This window comes from Montipora capricornis, chromosome 1 (genome assembly GCF_036669925.1).
Source record: "Montipora capricornis isolate CH-2021 chromosome 1, ASM3666992v2, whole genome shotgun sequence".
NCBI classification, from domain to species: Eukaryota; Metazoa; Cnidaria; class Anthozoa; order Scleractinia; family Acroporidae; genus Montipora; species Montipora capricornis.
In genome coordinates, this window is record NC_090883.1 from 11411509 (window position 1) to 11424008 (window position 12500).

Below are 12500 nucleotides of genomic sequence, written 5' to 3' on the forward strand. Positions count from 1 at the left end.
TCAAAAGTAAAATTCACTAATTTTTATAAACAATTACCAGTGCCATTTGTAATACATGCTGATTTTGAAGCTTTAAGTGAAAAAGTACATGGTTGTAAACCAAACAATGATGAATCATACACTGATGCTTATCAAAAACACACAGACTGTAGTTATGGTTATAAAGTGGTTTGTTGTTATGATGATAAATACAGCAAACCAGTTCAAATATACAGAGGCACAAATGCAGCATACAATTTTATGGAAAAAATGCTTGATGAAGTCAAATATTATAAGAATATTATCAAGAAAAAATTCTTCATGCCATTAAAAATGACAAAAAAAGATGAATAAAAATTTCTAAAAGCTGATGAATGCCATATTTGTAACAAAAAATATAGTGATAAAGATATTAAAGTAAGAGATCATTGTCATGTCACTGGTTTTTACAGAGGCTCTGCTCATCAAGATTGTAACCTGAATTTTAAATTGACTGATAAAATACAAGTTATATTTCATAATCTTAGAGGCTATGACAGTCATTTGATTATGCAAAATATTGGTGAAATAGCAAAAAAACACATATACAAAACTAAAAATGGAGAAGAATGTCAAATGAATGTTAATGCTATCCCAAATAATATGGAAAAGTATATGGCTTTCATGCTTGGAAATCATTTAAGATTCATTGACAGTTTTCAATTTATGAGTACAAGTCTCGACAAATTAGTAAATAATTTACCTGATAAAGCATTAAAATATACCTCACAAGAGTTTCAAGATGATAAACTTAGTTTGATGTCTAAAAAAGGCATTTACCATGATTTCATGGATTCATTTGACAAATTCAATGAACCTCATCTGCCAACAAAAGAAGAATTTTATAGCATACTAACTGATGAATCAATCACCGATGAGCAATATAAACATGCTAAAAATGTGTGGAATACTTTTAACTTAAAATCTATGGGTGAATATCATGATTTGTATCTAAAAAGTGACATACTTCTATCAGCTGATGTATTCGAAAATTTCCGTAAAACATGCTTACAGTATTACAAGCTAGATCCATGTCATTATTATACATCGCCTGGATTATCTTGGGACGCAATGTTAAAGATCACTGATATCAAATTGGAGCTAATGACTGACATTGATATGTTCCAGTTCATTGAAAAAGGGATGCGTGGCGGAATCAGTACATGAAGACATACGTTGAAAATACTCCTTCAAAGTATATTATGTATTTAGACGCTAATAATTTATATGGATGGGCTATGAGTCAATTTTTATCAACAGGAGGATTTAAATGATTATCAGGAAAACAAATTGATCAGCTTGACCTAGCTAGGTACAGGAAAAACAGCACTGAAGGATTAATATTAGAAGTTGATCTTAAGTATCCGAAAGAATTGCATAATTTACATGATGATTATCCATGTGCTGCTGAAAAGATCAAAGTTAATAAAGATATGTTGTCTCCTTATTGTAAAAATATTGCTGATCAATCTAATATATCAACTGATCTTGTTCACAAACTGATTCCAACCCTAAAAGACAAAGAAAAGTATGTTCTTCATTACAGGGCACTGCAATTGTATATTGACTTACGATTAAAAGTCACTAAAGTTCACAGAGTACTTGAGTTTAATCAGTCACCATGGATGAGGCCGTATATTGACTTTAATACACATAATAGAACCAATACCAAAAATGCTTTTGAAAAAGATTTTTTTAACTTATGAATAACAGCGTTTTTGGCAAAACAATGGAAAATTTACGAAAAAGAGTTGATGTGAGACTAGTCACGGATGAGGAAAAACTGATTAAATTAAGATCAAAACCTACTTACGTAAGCAGTAAAATATTCAACCAAAATCTTGTAGCTGTGCATAAGATTACAGAAACGCTAACCCTTAATAGACCGGCATATGTTGGCATGTGTATTTTAGATCTTAGTAAGACGTTAATGTATGATTTTCATTACAATTACATCAAAAATAAATATGGAAATAAAGATAAGCTTTTATTCACTGATACAGACTCACTAACTCATGAAATCGAAACTAGTGATGTGTATCAAGACTTTTAGAATGATAGAAATAAATTTGACAACAGTGATTATTCAGAAAATAGTCCATTCTATGATAAAATTAATAAAAAGGTGATTGGTAAATTCAAAGATGAAGCCTCAGGCATTCCAATCACAGAATTCATCGGTTTGCGATCTAAAATGTATTCATACATCAAAGACAATAACAAGGGCGGAAAAACAGCTAAGGGAATCAAGAAGAATATTATTAAGAAGAATATTAAACATGAAGACTACAAAAAAACGCTATTTTATAACAAACAAATGTGTCATACAGTGAAAACGATCAGAAGCAACTTACATCAACTTGGAACATATGAGCTGAATAAAGTGTCATTGTCCTGCTTCGATGATAAGCGCTAATGGCATCAAAATTATGCTTACGGTGACTACAAAATCAACACACCAAAACAATCTAAATGATAAAGTTTACTGCTAAAGTTTACTTCTAAAGTTTACCGCTAAAGTTTACTGCTAGAGTTTACTGCTAGAGTTTACTGCTAGAGTTTACTGCTAACGTTTACTGCTAAAGTTTACTTATAAAGTTTACCGCTAAAGTTTACTGCTAAAGTTTACTGCTGAAGTTTACTGCTAAAGTTTACTGCTAAACCTTACTGCTAAAGTTTACTGCTACAGCTTATCGAATGTCACGCTATTTTGATTATGCAAATATTTAAACAAACTTCATGCATCAGAAAATTTATCAGATCTGTAAGGGATCAGAAAAATATCAGAAAATAAATTTATGTGTACGTTTTTGATTTGTTAAAATCACGGGAAAATCACTTTCTTTATTTCTACGAATGTTATGCTATGTGATTCTTTCATGTTCCATTTGATTGATTATGTGAATATTTAATCATGTAGTTTGGTCCTTGGTAATATTTTTTTAAGGTGGGCCCACACAAGGGGACAGGTTCAGGAACATGTTGCGGCAACATGTAGCAGCGACATATTATAAACTGTACATATTAGCGGTCATGTAACTGGGACGTGTAGCAGGGACATGAGTGAGGGAAAGGATTAAGACTTGCACACACACACGAAAATGTAGCTGGAACATGTCTCTGGTAAATGTTGCAGGGACATGCCCCCTCGTGTGAAACAACCGCGGTAAAGGCGAGAGTTTAAGAAACAAAGGCCACAATGCATTGGTCACATATGTGGAAAGAAGATGGCGGCCCTCGGTGATGGACTAATTGAAGAACACCAGTTGGGTGATCCTGCTGATGATACCAGCCAGAACTCGTGGAATGCAAGCCAGACTCGTATGCTTATTTCGCATTTCAAGGAAATATGGGATAAGCACCTGAAAGACAACGGCAACAAGGCAGAAACAAAGAAAGCAATGGTACCATTGATAGCCCGATTCGGAAACACACAGCCACCAAGAGGCCTAAAAGAGATTAAATCAAGGTGGCATTGCTTGCGAAGCTCCGTAGTGAGATACATGAAAAAGCGGAGATCCAGAGTATGACGTAAAGTGGACGTTTTGGGGAGACCTGGAATTCCTTCGGTCGTCACTGGAATTGTCAGAGGCAAGTGAAGATCAGGGCGAGTGGTCAAGTGAAGAAATAGGTAAACCCTGTACTCTTTTTCAGAGTGAAGATCTGCTAAATTTTATTTTGATAAAACTAAATATTGATAAAGAAACATGCACGTATTTCTTTTTCAGAAACACTCATTTCATACTATCAAGGAAAGCCCTCCTTGTGGGATCACAATGCAGCAGAGTACCACACCAATGCCAACAAGGACCTTTTGTCGGACTTGTTGCATAAAGAACTTAATGAGAAGTTCGCTTGTGAAGAAATTGTTCGAAAACGGAAGAGTTTGGTCAAGATTTACAAACAAGAAAACTCCAAAGCCAAACATAAACCATCAGGCTCAGGCAGCAAGGACATTTACATTAGTACCTAGGAATTCTTTCCTCAACTACACTTCCTCGATTCAATTTGTGATGACACAGATGCCATTGTGGATTCAATAATGGACCAACCAGAGGCAAAATCTAGGAAAAGATCAAGAGTGGCTCTAAGAGACGAAAGGGAGGACAAAAAGCTGAAGCTATTGGCTCGAGTTGTAGATGAAACCAACACTCCACCTCCATCTGCCTCGTAAACACCACTAGTTGAAAAATGTGTGTCAGTGGCCTTTGGTAATTATGTTGCCTTGTCGTTGGCCAAATTAACTCCTGGTCAATTTCGCCGAGCCAAGAAATTAATTTCTGATGTGGTTTATGACATGGAGGAGAAAGATGGCATGGAGCAAGCAGGGTAGTTTTCCTCAACATACAACTATTGGTTATGTTGAAAACTATGGGAGACCAGCCAGTGCAAGTTCTGGCAGTAGTTATCACCCACTCAACAGTTACTATGTCAGCCTTTGAATGCTACAGATCAGTTTCGCTCATACTCTCCTCTGGCATTTCAAAATAATGAAGGAAGAAGTTATTATGACCTTGGGTGAACATGCCAGTAAATGTATAAGCCTAGCACTGTGTTTATTCCCATTCTCTTCCTTTGTTAAGGCTTGTTGAAACAAAGAGAGAATTGAAGTTCATTAAATCCTTTCTTGAGGCACTTGTTTTTGATTCAGTTGAGCTGCCAGATAACACAAATTTTAAGACGTTTTTCATGTATCACTGAGCATTGCCTGATTGTGAACATCATCACCTTGACATACTTGTAGTGATTTGTAATTTGTTTCTGATCATGAATAAGAGACGAGGATGTTAAAAACCAACCTAGGTTGGATTCAATTTGCCGTTTATTCCATTTTAAAGTATAACAACTTTTTCACATTGTAACTTAGGAACTGCTGGTCTGTTTTTAAATGGGTTGTCCCAGATTTCAGAAGTGAAACTGAGGATTTGTTGGTCTTTTAAACTTTTGTCATTGCTTTAATAAATGTCTGGCTTTTTGATCCACCATTTAATTTTCCTAGAAACAGACGGGGAAACCCTTGACGAATTTTAACCTCACAGTCCTGAAAATGCAACGTTTCGTCAACTACATGAACCCTTCTCCCTCCCCTTTCAAAAAACTTACAAGGACTTAACTATGCAAACATTCCTTCTGAAAATACAACACTATTAACATTGAACTCATTTTGACAAACTGTGCATGGACTTTGTGTCAAAACATAGTCATTAAAACTGATGGAAGGAACGTCTTATTTGTAGCGTGTTATTTTAAGCATGATCAATGTCATGCTTCTTGTGACTAAACACTGCATCCGTTTTGCTGTGAACAGTTCTGTTTTGTCTACGGTTACAGTAGAAATTGTGTTTAAACGGTACTTTAAGCTAAAGAGCCAATTTTTTAATTTAGCGTCTTAACGCTTGCGGCCAATGAATGCCAGTTTTCTCTACTTTTGGTAAAGAAAGTGAAGCTCTATGTTAGGTCATCAAGCTGACAGTTCAAGGAGTACCACATTTTAGCCACAAGCTGTAACTTCAGTGACTATATCACTTGCTTGCAAGTGTATTGAAATTCAGTTTACGGTCCACACATTCTTCGCTGCCATTCAACATCTCCCTCGTCACTAAACCACGGTGTGAACTCCTGACGCATTTCTTTAGCTTCACTGGTGTAGTTGTGAACCAAAGCTGGCTGCAATGGCAGCAGTGACTCGGGAGGAAGATCATCTCTCCAAGACCCGGGAATAAGTTTCCGTGTATTTGGATCTTCTCTGTCGATCAGTGTCGGAGGACAGTAGATGCGGCAACTTGCTCCATCGTTTCGTAGCCACTTATGAAGCCTAAGTATAGCCATAGTGATTTGCTGCACCTTTTCGGGTTGCAGCAAAAAGGGAGCCCGAAAACGTCATCTATTTCCCAGAATACTGAGAATGTTCTCAGATATTCTTCGCCCTCTCGAAATGCGGTAGTTGGCTATCCTTTCCTCGACCATCAGATTTCTTCTTGGGTAGGGCTTAAGCATGTTTTTGGACAAAGGGAAGGCTTTGCAGCCCCCGGCAGTGGGCGAAGGGGAGGTATATTCAAAGGGTTGTCACAGCTCTCCAGGGCTTTCTTTAGAGAGCAACAATGCCATGCATGGCCGTCTGGGTTTCGTCCGTTTGTCCCTACATCGACAAATAGACACTCATACTCTGGTCCAGCCATAACAAATGCTATTATGCTCTCGTTTCCTTTATAGTCATGAAAATGAGATCCCGCGCAGGCTGGCTTTTGGATAAGGATCCTTTTCCCGTCAATTGCTCCAATAATGTTTGGAATATTCGACTTGGAGTAAAATAACTGCGCAATTTCATTCCATTTATCACTTGTATTTGGTGTTTTCAAATACTCTTTTCCGAAGACACGATAAATAGCAACGCAAACCTCCACCACAATACAAGATATTGTAATCGTACCGATTCGAAACTGAAAGGATAGTGACTGGAATGTTTCACCGGTTTCAAGGTATCTGGTTGCAAGGGCTACTTTCGCTTGGTTGTATAGATTCTCTCATACATGTTTCCTGTTTCTTTATGAACAATGCAACTGCTTCTACCAAAGCGACGAATTTAGCGTGCGGCATCCTCATGTATTCAGCAAAACCAGGCGTGTCTTCCAACAACTGCCAACTGTTTAAAAATCGTATGATAAGCTTCCCGTTCGGTACGTCGCAGTAGCCATTGCCGGCAGCAGACTTGTCGTTCCAGCATCATAGGAGCTTCATCATCGAGCAGCATCATCAAAACAACAACTAGTTTTCGGTTTCTATCCAAGTCATTCCTCTGTGAACGGACGCCATCTTTTTTTCCAAATGCACCACCGCAAAGAAAGCTGGATCTTGTGTCTGATTGGCTCAATTATCCGTTTTTGCTGCAGGAACATGTTGCATATCCTTGCACACGATGATCATGTCGTCTCACGCAAAGTTCTGTCGCTGCGACATGTCCCATGAAATTCAACAAGTTGAACTCCGTGCGACATGTTGCGGGGACAAATTTTGCACAAGATTCCATGTCGCACGAGTGAAAAAGTGTCAGCACACACGAGAGGATGTGTCGCTGCAACATGTCCCTGAAACGTATCCCGGCAACTTTTTCACAAGTGTGTAAACTCTGCGATTTGGTCCCTCCTACATGTCCCTGCTACGCATCCCTACAACATGTCCCCTCAGTGTGCACTTAACACGATTTTGTCCCCGCTACATGTTGCAGCAACATGTTCCTGCAACATGTCCCCTCGTGTGGGCCCACCTTAAAAGACATATACAAAAGATTTTGAAAAACATATAGATTAATTTTTTAGTGAATTTTGAATCCAACGCAAAATAGAGTAATAAATATTTGTAAAAATAAAATCAAGTAGTGCATATGCAAGCAAGCGCAAAATTCAAAATGCGCTAGTACCCCAACCACTATACTACTTGTGTGGCATTTACCATGTTTGCTACAGGTTTTCTCTAGAGTAAACATATGTTTGCATCACATTTGCGCTGTGAAAATCTCGTGTAAATCCATTTTTTTCGTGCATGGTATGCTGTACGTTATCTTTAGAGAGGTACCTCACGATTGGAAATCTGCTAATGTATCCTAGTACACAAGAAAGGTCCAAATTGTTATCCAAGCAACTACCAGCCGATCTCACTTACCTGCATAGCTTGTTAGCTGATGGAGCACATAATAACGAGCGCACCATGCTAAGGAACACCATATTCTCTACTCACTAAAGCATGGATTTAGAGACAAACTGATATCTTAGTAATTGATTTTTCCAAGGCATTCGACAAGGTCTGTCACTGTCACCTTATCGCAAAGCTGATGAGATGTGGTGTTCATGGAAAGAATATTATGTGGATAAAAGCCTTCCTAGCCAACAGGAAACAACGTGTTCTTCCAAATGGAGTGTCTTCTGAGGATATAGAGGTTCTCTCAGGTCTCTCGCAGGTCTCCGTATTAGGCCCATGCCTGTTCCATCTCTACATAAATGACCTTCCTAGGTCAACAACGTCCAGGGTTGGACTGTTTGCAGATGATACCATTGCATATCTCACCATCAAATCTGAACTGGACTCGAAAATTCTTCAAAACGATCTTGATAAGCTATTTCAATGGGAGAAAAAGTGGGACAAATTTCCACCCGGATAAATGCGGAATCCTCCGAGTTGGGCGGCATCCCCGCACAACTATATTCTCCAAAACCAAACACTTCTAGCAGTTGGCACTTCGAAGTACCTAGATGTTACTAGTGCTTAGACTTAATAACTGTTTACCAGCGTTATTTAAAATGGGTGCTCAGACTTAAATGCGAAATTCGCATGGCTCGCTTGCTCGCAGATTGTCCAGCCGATTTTTCAAGTTTAAGGCAAATCGCCTGGATAAAAGTCGCTTTTACTCAGAATTATTAAGTGTGTGATCAGAAACCCATAAGGCTTGAAACGTGTAACGGCCCCTTGTGTGCTGGGAAACAAGCTTCTGAATATTCAATTTGCTAAGTACCATATTTGGAACAACAAGAGCGAGGGGTTTCCAAATATGGTACTTAGCACTGAAACATTCACCCAATCAGTTCGCACTGAATATTCGGAAGCTGTGAACGCGCGTTACACGTTTCAACCCTTATGGGTTTCTGGTGATGTAACGATAATTTTATCAGCAAAGGAGTTCCACATTACCATATTCGAGTTTCAAACTCGTGATTAATTAACGATTTGACCTAAACACCCTAAAATAACGTTGTAATGATCCATACTCTTTAATGACAGATATCTTCCTTTGAATAGAAATCGTGGTAGAGGCAATTTGTTAACCAAAAGATTCCGAAATAACAATACCGCCTAGATACAAGATATAATTCCGCAGAGATATAAGATGTAATTCCGAAGTGTTCCACTGCTCTTTACATGTCTCCTGTCACATGTCAATCAAAACTAAATCACTCGTATTACACTAGTTTCCGGTTGGAGCCTATTTCCGATTTCAACAACCATTTATAATCTCTTATGTTGGAGGTTGTGGTAATAGCTAGTAAAAGGAAGTAGTATGAAGAATGATATACATACAACATAATCAAAGGAAGGACAGACGGTTAAACACAACTTTGTTTATTCAATAAATTTCAAATATTATTACTTTTACGTAAACTTGATCATGTATAAACAATTTCGAGTATGATCATTAATTTACTTGATGTCTCCTTTGAGACGGGGATTTCCACTTAGAAGACTTGATGATAATCAAGATGCACAAGAAACGAGGCCTCGATTGTTCAGAAGGTGGATAACGCTATCCACCGGATAAACACTAGCAATACCAATTGAATTATCCAGTGGACTAGTAGTGATTTATCCAGTGGATAAGTTGTTGTTGTAGTTCTCGCTATTTGTGGATTATCGTGGTTTCCGGATTCCAGTTTCCGGATTCCGGATTCTTGATTCCGGCTTGTATGGAATGGAAAAGACACGACTCCTCACTCTTTAAATCCAGCGGTATTCTTGTCGTAATGTAAAACGTGCTCGAATCTCGATGTATATATCACAAATCTTGATATATGTATATCACGAATGATGGAAATCTATAAGATTCGGACGTTGGCAGTCATACTGTGTATGTTATCACGCTTCTTGATGTGTTTAAAACTCGATGGAAGGTACCACGAATCATGATGTATATTTATCTGGAAACTTGATATTGCCAAAGAATCTTGATGTAAATATATCAGATAATCTGGATGTAATTGTATCATCATTTAACATGTAAGTATGATATTTATATGGCGAATTTTGATGTGTGTATAACCGTCTTGATGCACATGTACAACCATTTGATATATGTATGTCATTCTTATTGTGTAAATAGCACATCTCAATGTTTTGTCCCTTTTTAACAAGCATAGATCTTATAACCGCGCTGTTTGTCTGTTTTTTTAAGCACTATATACCCGGTGTAGCAAATCGAACCCAATCGAAAACAATTGAACCCAATCCGTGGATTGAGTTCGATTGAGTTCGGCAATCGAACCAAATCGTACTCACCAAAAAAATATGGGCAATCGAACCCAATCGAACGTTCCATTTTCGAACTGTTGATTAAAAAAAAAAAACTGGTGTTCGAGTTGCTGAAATCAGTAACAGTTTTTTGAAGGCTTGAGTTTCTTCAGTATAAACGTGTGTGTTTTGTAGCCGCAAACATCTCGGAGAAATGGCTTCAGATGCTATGTGTGTTGTAAACGTTAAATACGTTGTTAAAGGCTATCAAGAGTGCCGATTTGATGTGAAGGAGGGAGAAGAATTTAAAGTATCAAAGAAAATAGGAGAGAAAGGCCGTGCTTTTCGTGTTGAAGATGAGCGCGGACAATTGGGTCACCTTCAACGTGAATTGGTTGCGGCCCTGTGGCCTGTTAGTTAATGCTTCGATTACTTGGTAAGTGAAGACGTTGTAAGTAGAACTCACCAGTTCAAGAAATTCACCGCAAGAAATCTTGTGCTACCCTTGCGGAAAACAGAGAATGCAAAACTAATGCATAATTTTCGCCTTTAGTAGAGTCTATGGAGCACCATTGGATGATCCTAAAGGCCGCTGGAGGAAAGGAGGTGGGATCAATGTCCCAGTTATCCTGAAGTTTACAACTCGCCGAACCGAAGCAGTAAATGTAAAAGAACGCGTGGGGCAGACTGGCATAAATGTGAGAATTTTTAGCGAAGATGGAAAGCGTTTCGCTAAGGTGGCAACAAGGTCGGGGAAACATGCACGCGCGAGCTCCACAGATACCCGCGGAGATAACCCAAATGCCTCAAGAGAAGATGATTCACTGGACTAAACTGCAGCTGTAGTTTGCATTGTTGTTACTCAAATTAGACCGATCACAATTGTAATAAAAAGCCTTTTTCATGTAGTATTGCTATACTTTTGTCCACTCTTGTTGGTTTAAAAGTATTCTGGGAAAGCAACCGATCCCAGGAACATAACCGGGAGAATAACCAAACTTTTCACACTTACACGACGTAATTAAATTCCACGAATTCCCCAAACTTGAACACACAGGAAATGTCGTAATGTATACATTTTTTTAACGAGAAATTGGCTAAAATATCTACAGCCAGAGTTCTGGGTTACTTTTCTGCTCCTCCTCCAACCTCCAACTTGGGCCTTTAGCTTCCTTGAAATGTTGGACATTACTGAAGAGTGATTAGACTTATGGAAATAAAACACAAAGGACGGATTAATAAGGTTGTCGAGGAACTTGAAGTTACTTGGCCCACTAATCTACAGCAAGAAATTGTCGAGGGTATGAAAACTGCCGAAAAAGAGGTGCTAAAGACGATGGAGGGAATCGGCATGATTCCAGGATTACGGGTAGCTAATGTGGTGTTCTAAAATCAGCAAACAGGGGACTTAACGATGCTTAACTCTGCCACCACTGCATTTGTGTCAGAAACATCAATTTTTCCCGATCAACAGAATATAGCAACGTTCGAAGAACTTTTTGACCTTGATAATGATATTTTATTGGGTAATCTACAGAAAGACCGCACTACAACCATTGAACAAATTGCACAAATAATTGCAGACGCACAAGGGACAGAGAAGGAAGAGGAAAAACTAGACGAAGGTGACCCACGAAATTGCGAGCTTTATAAAGTTGGAACTTGCAAATATCTACAGCGAGAACTTGTCGAAGCTGCAATGACTCACTGGATAGGCTGCGAGTTTCCAAATTGTGGCAAATGGTGGCATGAACTATGTTTGGGTATTAAATTGCACGACTGCGATCCAGTTGAAATATTCAGTACTGAAACCCCAAAGGCAAGAAGAGAAGACAAATCGATTCTCTGTGGTAGCGGTGAAGCCTTTCGTAAAAACTGGTGGCCAACAGAAGGAAACGCAGTAACAACATATGGATAGAAATAAGGAGCAATATGTAGAATATAGAGTTGAAGTGCACCACATTTCAAACTTTCTATCTCTTCAAATAGGCAAAGCATATATGCCATCAAGTGGACGTCTTTCTAGGTGGTTATCGACGTCTAGATGCGATTTCTACGATTCTCTCGAAAGTCGTTTAAATACAGACAAGCAGAATTTACCTTAAGAAATTTCATTGCACTCTGCGTTCCAGGCATTGGATTGACTGTAGGCAAAGTTACCCGTATTATCCGTACGCTGAAGGCATCGACCTTGTTCCCAATACTACATGTAGACAAAGACAGTTCAGTATAACCGAAGTTGGTATATTAGTTTTTCATGGAGACGAAAAAGAGTCTAGCCACCCTTCTAGAACCTATATGGAAAATGGCAAATATATTTGGTGCAATAAGAAAGAGTGATTTCTTGTCCTGCGTGGAGCGGAAAACAACAGTAAATTTGTTATGGCGGAAGAAGATCACAGGTACATTTCAGAAAGGTTGCCTGCACTAACAGCGGCAGAGTCAAAACATGCAAAGCAGGAACAGAGGGAAAAGCAAGAAAAAATTGC

At 38.4% G+C, this 12500-nt stretch overlaps 1 pseudogene; it reads right to left on the reverse strand.

Annotated features, from left to right (window-relative positions):
* Positions 1-5116: 5116 nt before the first annotated feature.
* Positions 5117-7683, reverse strand: LOC138057932 (uncharacterized; annotated as a pseudogene).
* Positions 7684-12500: the final 4817 nt, after the last annotated feature.